This window comes from Phoca vitulina, unplaced genomic scaffold (genome assembly GCF_004348235.1).
Source record: "Phoca vitulina isolate PV1807 unplaced genomic scaffold, GSC_HSeal_1.0 scaffold23, whole genome shotgun sequence".
NCBI classification, from domain to species: Eukaryota; Metazoa; Chordata; class Mammalia; order Carnivora; family Phocidae; genus Phoca; species Phoca vitulina.
Genome location: NW_022589726.1, coordinates 19,730,603 through 19,742,984, shown reverse-complemented (window position 1 = coordinate 19,742,984; position 12,382 = coordinate 19,730,603). Strand labels below are relative to the sequence as shown.

The 12,382-nt window shown below is 47.5% G+C and overlaps 1 protein-coding gene across 1 annotated transcript in view; it reads right to left on the bottom strand.

The window, feature by feature from the left end:
- Positions 1 to 7,320, bottom strand: part of POU6F1 (POU class 6 homeobox 1) — a 28,767-nt gene extending 21,447 nt beyond the window's left edge. Inside the window, exon 1 of the mRNA XM_032420715.1 lies at positions 7,074 to 7,320. The gene's annotated coding sequence lies outside the window, so the exon portion shown is untranslated. The remainder of the gene's footprint in view (positions 1 to 7,073) is intronic.
- Positions 7,321 to 12,382: the final 5,062 nt, after the last annotated feature.

Genomic DNA, 12,382 nt, shown 5'->3' with positions numbered 1-12,382 from the left:
GTTCACTTTGTGACTGTTATTCGGGGGATTCAAGCAGCAGAGAGGCTCAGGTAATTCTAACATCCCTTCTACCCTCGAAATTCCATGAGCTTATGTGGACCCGGGTACTCAATGTTTAGTCCTCCGTGTCAAGGGAAAAGGCAGGCCTGGCTCAGAGCCTCTGGCCACGCAGGCGCACTCTGACCCGCCAACCAGGCTTCTGCCTAGCAGGAATGCAGGCAGAACAGAGGCAAATGCCTCCCTCATCTCAGACCCCAGGACTTACTGGTCTCCCTTCGTCTTGGCTTGAGATGGCTCCTATCAGAGATACGCACGTGACATAAACACCTCTCCAGTCTGTAGACACGCAGCATTCTGACTCTGAGCTCTGTCCTGTGCGTCTCCTGGCTCAGTATCTGTGCAGACTTTCTCCTGCAGCTGGTCCCAGCCCCTTGCCAGGAACTTTCCACATTTTTCAAGCCTAAGGCTGTGGCTTGGCCTCACTGACTAGACAGCCATCTTTAGTTTGCTTTTTGACCGGTTCCCCAATGACAGGGGTAAACGGCCCATTTGCACGGCCTCCTTTGAGCTCACGATGCCATGCCGTGCCCACAGCCTGGCAGCCAGTGAGGAGAGACGATCCACGGTCCGTTTTAAGAGAAGGGGCTCCTGTGATCACTCAGGCAGTAGAACTTCACACCATACACAGCACAGCGGAGCTGCTCTGGGTAAAGCTGGGATGGGAGCCAGAGCCCACCCAAAGCCTCCTCCTTGGTCTTCTTTCTCCAGTGAGATGAGTGAAAAACACCTGACTTGAACCTGGCAAAGCACCTCAGTTGGTTCCCAGACAGTTCATTTATCCCTCCCTTTCCTGGGCTAACATCTAAAAATACAGGTAACCCCGGGGAGAGAATGAACGGTGGGTGCTGAGGCATTTGCCCACAATCTGAAAATCCGGAGGTCTGGGACCATCCAGGAGTTCCAGCAGAGGGGCCTGAGTTAGGGGACCTGGTTCTGTGTATCATTCTCCTTTGGCAACTGCTTTGGGCTTGCTTAGGGCAACGTTCTAAGGCACCCAGGAGGAGCATCAGGAAACCTCAAACGGGCACCTGGGTGGCTCAGTTGGTTAAGCATCTGCCTTGGACTCAGGTCATGATCCCAGGGTCCTGGGATCGAGCCCCGCATCGGGCCCCCTGCTCAGCGGGGAGCCTGCTTCTTCCTCTGCCTCTCCCCATGCTGTGCTCTCTCAGTCTCTGTGTCAAATAAGTAAATAAAATCTTAAAAAAAAAAAAGAAAAAGGAAATCTCAAACACATCCGAACCCCCTAGAGTAGCCTGAGATTCTATTAGGAAAAATCCTGAAATGTTTCGTCCTTCATTTATTCAACAAATATTTCAGTGGCTACTATGTGCTGGGCATAAGGGATACAATGGGGGAGAAAACCTTCCTCAGCTTTGTGGAGAAGCCTTCAGTCTAACATGGGAGTCAAGGAAACAAAGAGAGAACTACAATACAGTCTGTTTAAATGTCATGATGGATAAACAGGGGCAAGAGGATCCACAGAAGGGATACCTACTGCAGTTTGGGGTTGGTCCTTTTCCCCTTGTTCCTGGGTTCCGACATGAAATTTTATGTATGAAGAATCTTATGCCATGTGGAGGACAATGGAAATTCTCATATGGGATGCAGACTTTTAACTCAGACTCATTTCTGTGGTTTTCATCCCTCCCTTAACACTTCATGTGGTTGAGGTTTTCAAGGTGTAAAATACCTTCTGACTATACAGTCAATTTTGGAGGCGGAGGGTCCTCTTCGTGAAGTTAGTGGACTCTAAGGAATGGCTGGTTAAGCTGAAATTAGTTTTACCTGTCCTCAATTGAAAGAAAGCCACATTTATTGTGGGAAATCACCTTTCAAAAATTTGACTTTATTCTCTCAGGCTAGGCTGTTTGTTGGCAGCAGAATGTCCAGCTCTATACTCCTTTTATATTTAAATTGTGTATGCACTTACCTCTTGCAGAGCTGCCATTCAAAAAGACCACAATGATGGCATGCGGGAGACTGGCATAGATGGGTAACTAGGGCTGAGCTGAATGGTGCCATCAACACTTTACCTCCTCCCTAGATGGGCTCACTCAGTCACACAAGGACCAAATCTCAATCTCCGGCTGGGACCTTATCTGGGAACTTCAGCCTCAGAAATCCAAATGCCTACTGACTGTTCATATCATCTTGTACTCAACATGTTCAAAACCAAACTCCTGATTTCTTTTTTTTTTTGTAGGCTCCACATCCAATGTGGAGCCCAACACGGGGCTTGAACTCACAACCCAGAGATCAAGACCTGAGTTGAGACCAAGAGTTGGACGCTTAACCAACTGGGCCACCCAGGTGCCCCCAAACCTGTTCCGCCTGCATGCAGCCTTCCCCGTCTCAGCCAATGGGCAGTTTCATCTTTCCATAGACGCTCAGGCCAAAAACCCTGCCATCATCCTTGCCTTCTCTCTTATTGCTCACATTTGCTCCTTCACTGAATCCCACTGGCTCTTCCTTCCAATATGCCCAGAATTCCCCCACTTAACACTGCCATGGTGGTCCACACAGCTTTTGTAGCTGGTGTGAAGGAACACCACATCCCTGCACACAAGTATTATCAGCCCTTTTCTTAAACTGCCAGACTCCAGAGAGGCTGCCACCTCAAAGTCATTATTGCTTGATGGATTTTCTGCATGTCCTCCCATCCTTCTCCATTTCTGGTCCCAGGACACAGATTTCCCTGCTTACACCTGCTGAAGAATAATAATCACATATAGTTTATTGGGACCCATGACCTTTACACATAGTATTATAGTGAGCACCCTCTGGAGACAGACTGTGTCGGGTTCATCATCTCAGCTTTGGTATTTACTAGCTGTGGGCCTCAGGACAAATGACTTAACCTTTGTGCCTCAGTTTCTTCATCTGAAAAAATTCGAGAAATAGCACCGACTTCATAGGGTTATAGTGAGGATTGAATAAATTAATGCATGTAAAAAGTTCAGACTGATGCCTGGCCCATAGTAAGGGCTCAGAAAATGGTAGCTCTTATAAAAATTTACATACATTATCTCATTTCAATTTAGTGCAGCCATTAAGAAGCTGGATTCATCTCTCAGTTTTAAGATTTCTTAGCTGTGAGACCTTGGACAAGGACCTAACCTCTCTATGCCTCAGTTACCATATTTGAAACGGGGCTAGCGTTACAGTAAATTGAATAAGGGTTCAATGTATAGTAACTATTACTATTTGATTCTGGGACACCAGCGTCCCCAGTCCATAGTGCAAATCCACACCGAAACTTGACCAACTGTGTGACTTTCCACAGGGGGGCAGGTTACTTCTCTGTTTTCTCAGGGATAAATAATAAGAGAGCTTACTTCGGAATTATTGAATAAAACACTAAGAACAATTAGTTATTATTACTCCCATTTTTATAGATAGAAAGTTGAGGCTTTGGAGGGAAACCTAGACTCAAACCCCAGTTTGGCCATGAAATAGCTGTGTGATCTTGGGCAACTGACTTAATCTCTCTGAAGCTTAATTTCTTCATCTTTAAAAAAAAAAAGATTTTATTTATATATTTATTTGAGAGAGAGAGAGCATGAGCGGGGAAGGGGGGAGGGAAGGGGAGGGAGATCAGAAGGAGAGGGAGCAGCAGACTCCCGGTTGAGCAAGGAGCCTCACGATGATGATGATGATGATGATGATGATGATTATGATGATGATGCAGGTTTTTTTTTTTTTTTAAGATTTTATTTATTTATTTGACGGAGAGAGAGACACAGCGAGAGAAGGAATACAAGCAGGGGGAGTGGGAGAGGGAGAAGCAGGCTTCCCGCGGAGCCGGGAGCCTGATGCGGGGCTCCATCCCAGGACCCTGGGATCATGACCTGAGCTGAAGGCAGACGCTTAACTGACTGAGCTACCCAGGCGCCCCTAATTTCCTCATCTTTAAAATGGTGATTAAATAGGAAAACCTTACAGGGTTGTTATAACGGTGATAAGAGATCATGTAAGTGGAATGCTTAGCATGGGGCTCTTATTATGATCCCGTTTTATTGAGAGGGAAATGGAGGTAGAGAAAGGTCAGGTGACTTGCCCAAGGGCACAGGAAAGTGAATAGCAGATTCAAAATTCAACACAGTGTCCACCTATCCCAGGCCCCTATCCTCCTAACACAATACCAAACTTCCTCTCCAGAATTGTAAGGGCCTTATTCTGGCCCCCAAGGATCAGGACACATTGGAAAATGAAAACTCTCAGTTCTCCTCCAGACACCCCCCCCACACACACCTCCATCGACTGGCAGAGATAAATAGCTTGGTAAGCTGTTGACAGACCAGCTAGGCATTCACATGGGCCAGAAAAAAGGGAAGGAGAAAAAGATAGGAAAGTAGTGAACAACTTTAATTCCCCCTTTCCAAACTATCACGTATAATCTTAGACATACATAGGCAAACAGTAAACACCAGTTTAATAAGGACACATTTAGTTTCTCCTCCTGTTCCCTTTCCCTTGTCCGGAAACATGATTCACTCTACGCAGGGTGAAGGGAGGGGGCAAATGAAACGTGGAAAATAAAAAGTAGGTATATTCCCCCACTAGACTGTAAGTTCCAAGAAGACATGTCCACTTATTAACATACCCCAGTGCTTGGGGCGCCTGGGTGGCTCAGTCATTGAGCGTCTGCCTTCGGCTCGGGTCATGATCCCAGAGTCCTGGGATCAAGCCCCGCATCAGGCTCCCTGCTCAGCGGGAAGCCTGCTTCTCCCCCTCCCACTCCCACTCCTTCCCTCTCTCGCTGTGTCTCTCCCTATCAAATAAATAAATAAAAATATTAAAAAAAATACATACCCCAGTGCCTAGTATAATACCTGGTACATAACCGGGGCGGGGGGTGTTAATGACTATGAGCCAAAAATATAAACTAAGAAATCAGGTCACTTGCCCTCCTCATATTTCCTACCTCCTCCCTCAAAACACAGATCCTATTTCAATTTTTTTGCCCCATTCACAGTCCTAGGACTACTTAAAAATTATTTCAAAGAAGTGGCAGTAAGTTCTGGAGAACCTTAACCACTCTTACTCCTTCCTAATGTGGCAATCCAGGTTCCCTCCCATTCCCTCTGTGGCCTCACTGATCCTCATTTTGACACAGAAAGAGCTTGGGGCTTAAAGGCAGAAGACCCAGGTTGAGTACTGCTTCCCCTCAGGTCATCTCCCTAAGCCTGTTTCCTTATCTGTAAAATGGGGCTAAATGATAGTACCCATCTCATCGGTTATTGTAAGGATTAAATTGGTAACATTTATGTAAGGCACTTAGAACTGGGCCTGGCACACAGCAAACACTATGTAACTGTTACTACTATTATTGTTGTTATTTTTAAAGTAGGCTCCACGCCCAGCCCAGCGTGGAGCCCAATGCGTGGAGCCCAATGCAGGGCTTGCACTCACAACCCTGAGATCAAGACCTGAGCTGATCAAGAGTTGGATGCTTAACCGACTGAACCACCCAGGCTCAGTAAAATAATAATTGTTATTATTTTTAATTGAACTAAAGCATGCATATAAAAATGTTTTCAATTGTAAAGTGTTAAAAAACAGAAAAGATTATTAGTATGATTTTATAGCCAGTTAATCTTGGGGAGAGGGATATAATCTTATCCCATGTTCCTTCATAATGCAGAGAACCCTTAGCGAAGGAAATTTCTTCAGATTCACTTTTTCTTAGGTGCTAGATAGTACCTTCAAAAGAGAAGAAATAGCTCATCTCTCTCTCTCACACACATACACACACATTATCACTCTATGATATTACCTTGTATGCTTTCATGTTTATTATCTGCCTTCCCTTGACCCCCTAACCACCACCACCACCTGAACTGAAATGAAAACTCCATGCCGAGGTAAGTTCGATCTGTATTGTTCAGAGCAGGGCACATACTAGGTATTTTTGTTTGACCAATGAACGAAACGAAGTTCTACTGCACATATGCTAAAACAAAACAAAAAAAAACAGGTCACAGAAATATCACCCTGAGCACCAGGACTTCAATCAAAATGGAATATATGGAATTATTCTTCAGAAGGCCCTGCTTGTCACTGTTGGCTGCCTTAGAAAACCAAAATAAGGGGAGGAGGGATATATGTCCATAAACAATTAAAGACCAGCCTGTACTTTTGGAGCAAGGAATCTGGAAGAGCAGTGAGGTTACAATCTCTGCAAAGAACTTCTTTTCATTTGCCCAGAAAGGCTTCCTGACCGTGTTTTATTTCCCCCTGCCCTGCAGCTGAGGCTATTCTGTGGTTTTAGGCTTCCAATCACGGCTGAGTGGGGATTACAAGGCTCCCTGCGGCTCCCTTGGCCTTGCCAGGTGAGAATGGCCAGGAAGCACATATCGGGCCCATTATTATGACTATTTGTTAATAATAATATTGTTATTAAATATTTATGAAGTGCTTATGCTCTGCTCGATGGTGACCCTCCCACCATTCCTCCACGCTTCCAGCAACGTCTGGGTTCCTAACCCCGAGTCCCACCAGTCCTCCCTGGGTACTGTGGCTGGGGAGAATTGTGACAGGTCACCCAGGCCGACCCAGTTGACCTTAACCGCCGGGAACCCAGGCGTCCGGGTTCTCCGGTGGGGCGGGAATCCGCTCCCGGTCGCCACGGGGTCTGTGTATGTAACGTCCGCTCGGGTCCGTATCCCACCTGGGCTCCAGGGGAGGGGCCGGGTCCAAGCTCCCCACGGGGTCCACCTGGCGGCCGCCCCCTCCCCTCCCCCGGTCCCCGCCGGCCCGCGGGCGGGCGAGGGCGCGGCCCCCGGGGTCTCCGGCCCCGGGCGGGCGGCCGCGCGCAGTCTCATTCCCAGAGCTCCCCGCCGCCCCGGCCCGGCATCCCGGCACCCCGGCCCCGCGGCATTTTTTCTCTTTATCATAAATATATAAATTATGCTAATTACGGGCATTGCATATTAACCAAACCCGAAACCTCCCCTGCCCGGCCCCCTCCCCCTCCGTGCAAACCCCTCCCCGCCCCGGACCCCGCTACTTACCGGAGCCCGAGCCCGAGCCGCCTTCGCCCCGGGTGCCCGGCGGCCACCGATTAGAAATTCATCTCACAGCTCGGGCCAGGGGGCCGGGGCCGGGGCCGGCCGGCCGCCGCCCGCAGACAAAGAAGCCAGTGCGGCTTGGCTGGGCTCGGCTCGGCCCGGGAGCCGGTCGGGACCCGCCGCCACCCCCGGGCCCCCAGGCCGGGCTGGGCAGAGCCGAAGGGGACTCCGCGGGCTGCGCCGGGCGGAGGGGGGGGGCGGCCGGGAAGCGGGAAGGGGGAGCTGGGGGGGGCGGGCAGGTATATATATTTTTCTTCTTTCCCCCCTTCCACAACCCCCCCTTTTCTCCCCCCCCCTTTTTTTCCCTCCTTCTGCTACTTGGATTTTTTTAGCTGCTGCGTCATGAGCATAATTTATGCAAAGAGCTTTGCCGCATGCTGCACCGCGCGCGCCAGCCGCCGGGGGCGGCGGGCTGGGCGGGCGGTGGAGGAAGGGAGGGGATCTGGGGAGCCGGGAACGAGGAGGGGTGGGGGTGGGGTGGGCACCCTCAGCCCTTGGTCACGCCGGGAGGCCCCAGCTCTCCTCCCGGACTGGAGTGGAGGGTCCGTGGGGGCGGGTCACGCAGCCCCCTCGGAGGTGCTGCTCGAGGTGCTTTCGTTTTGGAAGGTGCGAGAGTGGGAGCAGGAGCGCGGGAGTCCGAAGTGGGGACCCTATGCCACATTCCCTTCGGCCTAGGGTTGGGGCGGGGACTCCCAAGCCACCGCCGCCTTTCCTCTCTAGTTAGTCAACTGTGCTCCTCATCGTCGAAAGTCAAGTTCAGGTCCATTCCCAAGCCCCGAGCCAGAACCCCAGCTCGAGACAGGAGTGGGGGGCTTAGAGGGCGTTCAGCCAGCGTCGAACCTCCAGTTGGTTGTGCCCTGGCTCCATTTCAGGGAGGGGACCCAGGTCCTGAATGCTCCCTCCCCCCTCACCCCACTGGCGGTTGGTTGTGGGCTGTCAAGACAACTTCCCTGCCTTCTTGTCCAAGTGGACAAGAAAATATAAAAAAAAAAAAGAGAGACAGTTCAGTAGATTGGAGAAGAACAACGTTCTGCTTTGCTGGTGGTGATGGTGCGGACTGTTTGGTTTCTCTAGAGGCCTTTGAAGGTAGGCTAAGGGGAGGGGATTCGAAGAGGTAAGAGTTTGGGGCCGAGGGTAAAGCAGATTGGAGAAGTAGTTGACAAGCGGAAGAGGAAGGAGTTGGAAGACCAAAGGAGAAGAGAAGGAACGACGGGAGAAAAATTGAGGAGGGAGGCTCTGTAAATTCAGTGATGGTGGTGGCCTGCTATCGGTCTGGGTGCACCCCTCTGCCCGCCTGTCCCCCCCCCCCAGTTTGGTGGTTAACGGGGAGCGGGGAGAGAGTGTTCCATAGTGTGAGGAGAAGGGAAGTGGAGCCCCCAGCCCTCCCAGGACTGTTCTTTAAGCCCCCTGGTGGAAGACACTGCAGGGGAGGAGAAGACGGGGAGCAGCACCACGTGGCTCCACACCATCACTACTACACACTTTTCCAGAATGTTGCCTGGAGCTTGCTCACACCCAGGGGTCCTGCTCACCGAAGCTTTCCTCTTGAGGCCTGACATTATCATTCGTCTGGCCCGCAGGGCTCCGGTTCTAGCTCTTTGCCGTTTCTACCTGAGGGTGAGGAGATACGGCTGCTGGCAGATTTATAAGAAACCAATGGATTAGGAGTCAGAATATTTAGGTGTGAGTCCCAACTCTCCTGCTCACAGTCCAGGCAAGCAGTTTAACTTCTTCATTACTTATAAAATGAGGGTTCTATCTATGATCACTACTTCATAGGGTTAAGAAGTTTAATAGTGAGGCTGTATGTGAAAGCACTTAGGAAATTAAAAGCTCTATACAGTTGTATCAGTCCCTGTATGATAGTTGCATCCGTTTTTTTAAAAGATTTTATTTATTTGTCAGAGAGAGAGAGCACAAGCAGGGGGAGCGGCAGGTAGAGGGAGAAGCAGGCTCGAGCAGGGAGCCCGATGCGGGACTGGATCCCAGTACCCTGGAATCATGATCTGAGCCAAAGGCAGACACTTAGCCAACTGAGCCACCCAGGTGTCCCATAGTTGCATCCATTTTAATGGCCTTGTGAAACTCTGACACATGTCATGGTATTACAGCTCTTGGGAGTTTTGTTTGGTCTGTCTGTAGTCTCTATGGTCTTTCCCCTCCCCTTTCCCCTCAGATTGTAAATTCCTCGAGAGCACAGGCTGTGACTTAATCATTTTTGTATTTCCTACTACTCTGTGTGAAGGAGGGGCACAGTCTTGCTATTGAACGTTGTTACACGAAGGCAGAAACTCTTAGTCTATGTGACTTGGTTTGGTGCTACACACAGATCAAATGCTTTGAATGACGTAAATGTCGATAGTTTTTTTTTTAAATATTTTATTTATTTATTTGACAGAGAGAGAGCATGGGCAAGAGGGAGAAGCAAGGGGGGAGGGAGCAGCAGACTCCCTGCTGAGCAAGAAGCCCAACGAGGTACTCGATCCTGGGACTCCAGGATCATGACCTGAGCCAAAGGCAGTCGCCCAACCAACCAAGCCACCCAGGCACCCTGCATTGCTTGAATTTCTGATGAGCATATATTAACTTTTTTGTACATTTAATTTTTTTATTCGGGTCTAACATGTGCACACAGTAAAGTACCTAAGTCTTAAATGTACAACTTGAATTTTTACGTAATTATAAATCACTACTCACAACAAGATATAGAGCATTTCTGGGCACCTGGCTGGTTCAGTCAGTAGAGGATGCAACTCTTGATCTCAGGGTTGAGTTCAAACCCCACATTGGGCATGCAGCCTACTTAAAAAAAAAAAAAAAAAGCATTTCCAACACCCAAGAAAGACTCTCCTGTGCTCCTTGATAGTCAATAAACTCCCAGTTACCACTATTCTGAGTTCTGTCCCCATAGATTAGTTTTGTGGTTCTTGAACTTCATATAAATGGAATCAGACAGTATGTGCTCGTGTCTGCCTTCTGTCACCCAACATATGTTTCTGAGATTTATCCATGTTGTTGTGTCTAGCAGTACTCTTTGTTCTTTTTTTATTGCTGTATGTATTCCATTGCATAATTATGCCACAATTTATCCATTCTACTATTGATGGGCATTTGGGCTCTTCCTGTTTTTGTCCCTTATATGGATAAAGCTGCTATAAACATTCTTGTACAAGTCTTTTGGTGAGTATATGCACTCATTTCTCCTGGGTAAATCCTGAGGAGTGGAATTGCTAGGTTTGGAGTATATATTTAATTTTTGTAGATTCTGCTAGATTTCAACAATGTTTGAACCAATTTATGTCCTCAGTAGTAACATATGAGAGTTCTAGTTGTTTCACATCCCCTCCAACACTTTTAATACAGTTGTTTTTTTTTTTAAATATTGCAGTACAGTCTTTTTTTGGAATAAGTATATATTTGATAATCAGAAAAAAGCTTCAACAATATAAATATTTTCATGGATGGGTAGAGAGCGATGTTGCCAGTGGCTCCCTTCTGCTTCCCAGGCCAAAGAAAACTCCTGCACATTTTCTTTTTCTCCTGAACTCCCACTTCCCATGCCTTCTGAGCCTACATTTCTTTAACAAATAGTTATTATCTACTGTGTGCCAGACACTGGGCTGGGTGCTAAGTGTCCAGTGGAAGACAAAACAGACTGCTCCCTTGGAATTTATAGTCTACTAGGGAAACAGACATTCAACAAAAAAATAAACACAAATATATCATTACACATGATGTTTAAGAAAACAAGGTGGTACAAAAGAGTAACGCTGTGGGGCGGGGCAGGGCAGACCTCTCTGAAGGAGTCAAATATGAGGCAAAGTGTAAAAGACAGGATAAGCAGGAGGCAGAAGAACAGCAAAGGCAGAAGCAGAGGCAGGGCACAGAGGCCATGAGGCAGGGAAGAACTTGGCCTTCAAGAAACTGAAAAGAGGATCAATATGGCTGGAACACAGCAAATGGGAGTTGCACAAAATGGGGCTGGAAAGATAGGCAGGGCCCACATCAGGAAGGCCTGGCCATATATACCTTCAATCTTTCAGTTTAATTAGGTTCTTTCTTTGCAAACTCCACTCAAGGTTTATCTCCTCCCAAAGCCTTCTTGAATAATACCACATTGTTCTAATTAGTATTATTTTAATTACATCATTGTTCCATTGATTATATAATGACTTCATTATATAATTTGTAGTTTATAGGCCATTCATTCTTTTTCTGGAGAATATATTGGTTTCCCCAACAGATGTGGGGCAGGGCCTTATGTTTACTCTTTTGTCTGATCTCCTCCAAGCACTAAGCATATCAGGGGGGCAGCAAGAGGCTGTTGATAGGAAGAGTCTCCCTTGGCACTGTACTCCATTCCTAGAAAGCCCTGGGAATCTGAGCAAATAATCCCTGGTGTCCTATCTTCCCTGCCTTGAGAACTAACCCAGTTTCAGGTCTTCAAAAATTGTCATGGAACAATCAAATTTCCCCAGGATCCATGCCTATTTTCCCCAACACCATCCTTGTGTCCATAGTTAATTTTGCCCCTCCCCCTCTCTAATCACCAGATTAAAGGCATCACTGCTGTTGCTAAGGGAATGAGGTGTGGGCAGGTGGGAGTGAGTTGGAGGATGATAACAGTGGGGAGGCAGGTTGGTCAGCAGGAAAAAGCTCTCAACTGGGAGAAGACAGCGATGCATTTCCAAGTGCTTCTCTGCCAGTTTATTCCCCTCTCTGTGCTTACCTGCTTGTTCTCTCTGAAAGCTATTAGGATTTTTTTTTTTTAAATCTCTGGAGTCTTAAATTTTACCACGTTATAGCTTGTGGTTGGCCAGTTTTCATGAAACAAGGATACTGTTGCCCATCTTGACTGGTCATATTGAAGTCCTTGTGAGAATGGGTGATGGAGGAGGAGGTCCCTGAGTACTGTTAACAATGTGGGATATTTTAAGGTGAGAAGTCAGAAGGGTTTTTTTCTTCTTCTTCTTTTTTTCCCCTGAGAAGCCAGAGTTTTTGAAAACTTGTATGTGACACAGAGTATGGCTGTGCATACTCCATTTTTTTTACAGACCTCCCACCCTGAAATGTGTATATTTTATTCTATTTAATTTCAGCAATGATGTAGAATGGTATTACTAGGCTGCTGTCACTCTGACAGATCACCCTACTAGCTCAAAGGGTAAATATGTGTGGTTTTTTTCATAATTTTTGTACAGTAACAAGGTGAGGAACATTTTAGCTCATAAATTATTTACCAAACCTCACAG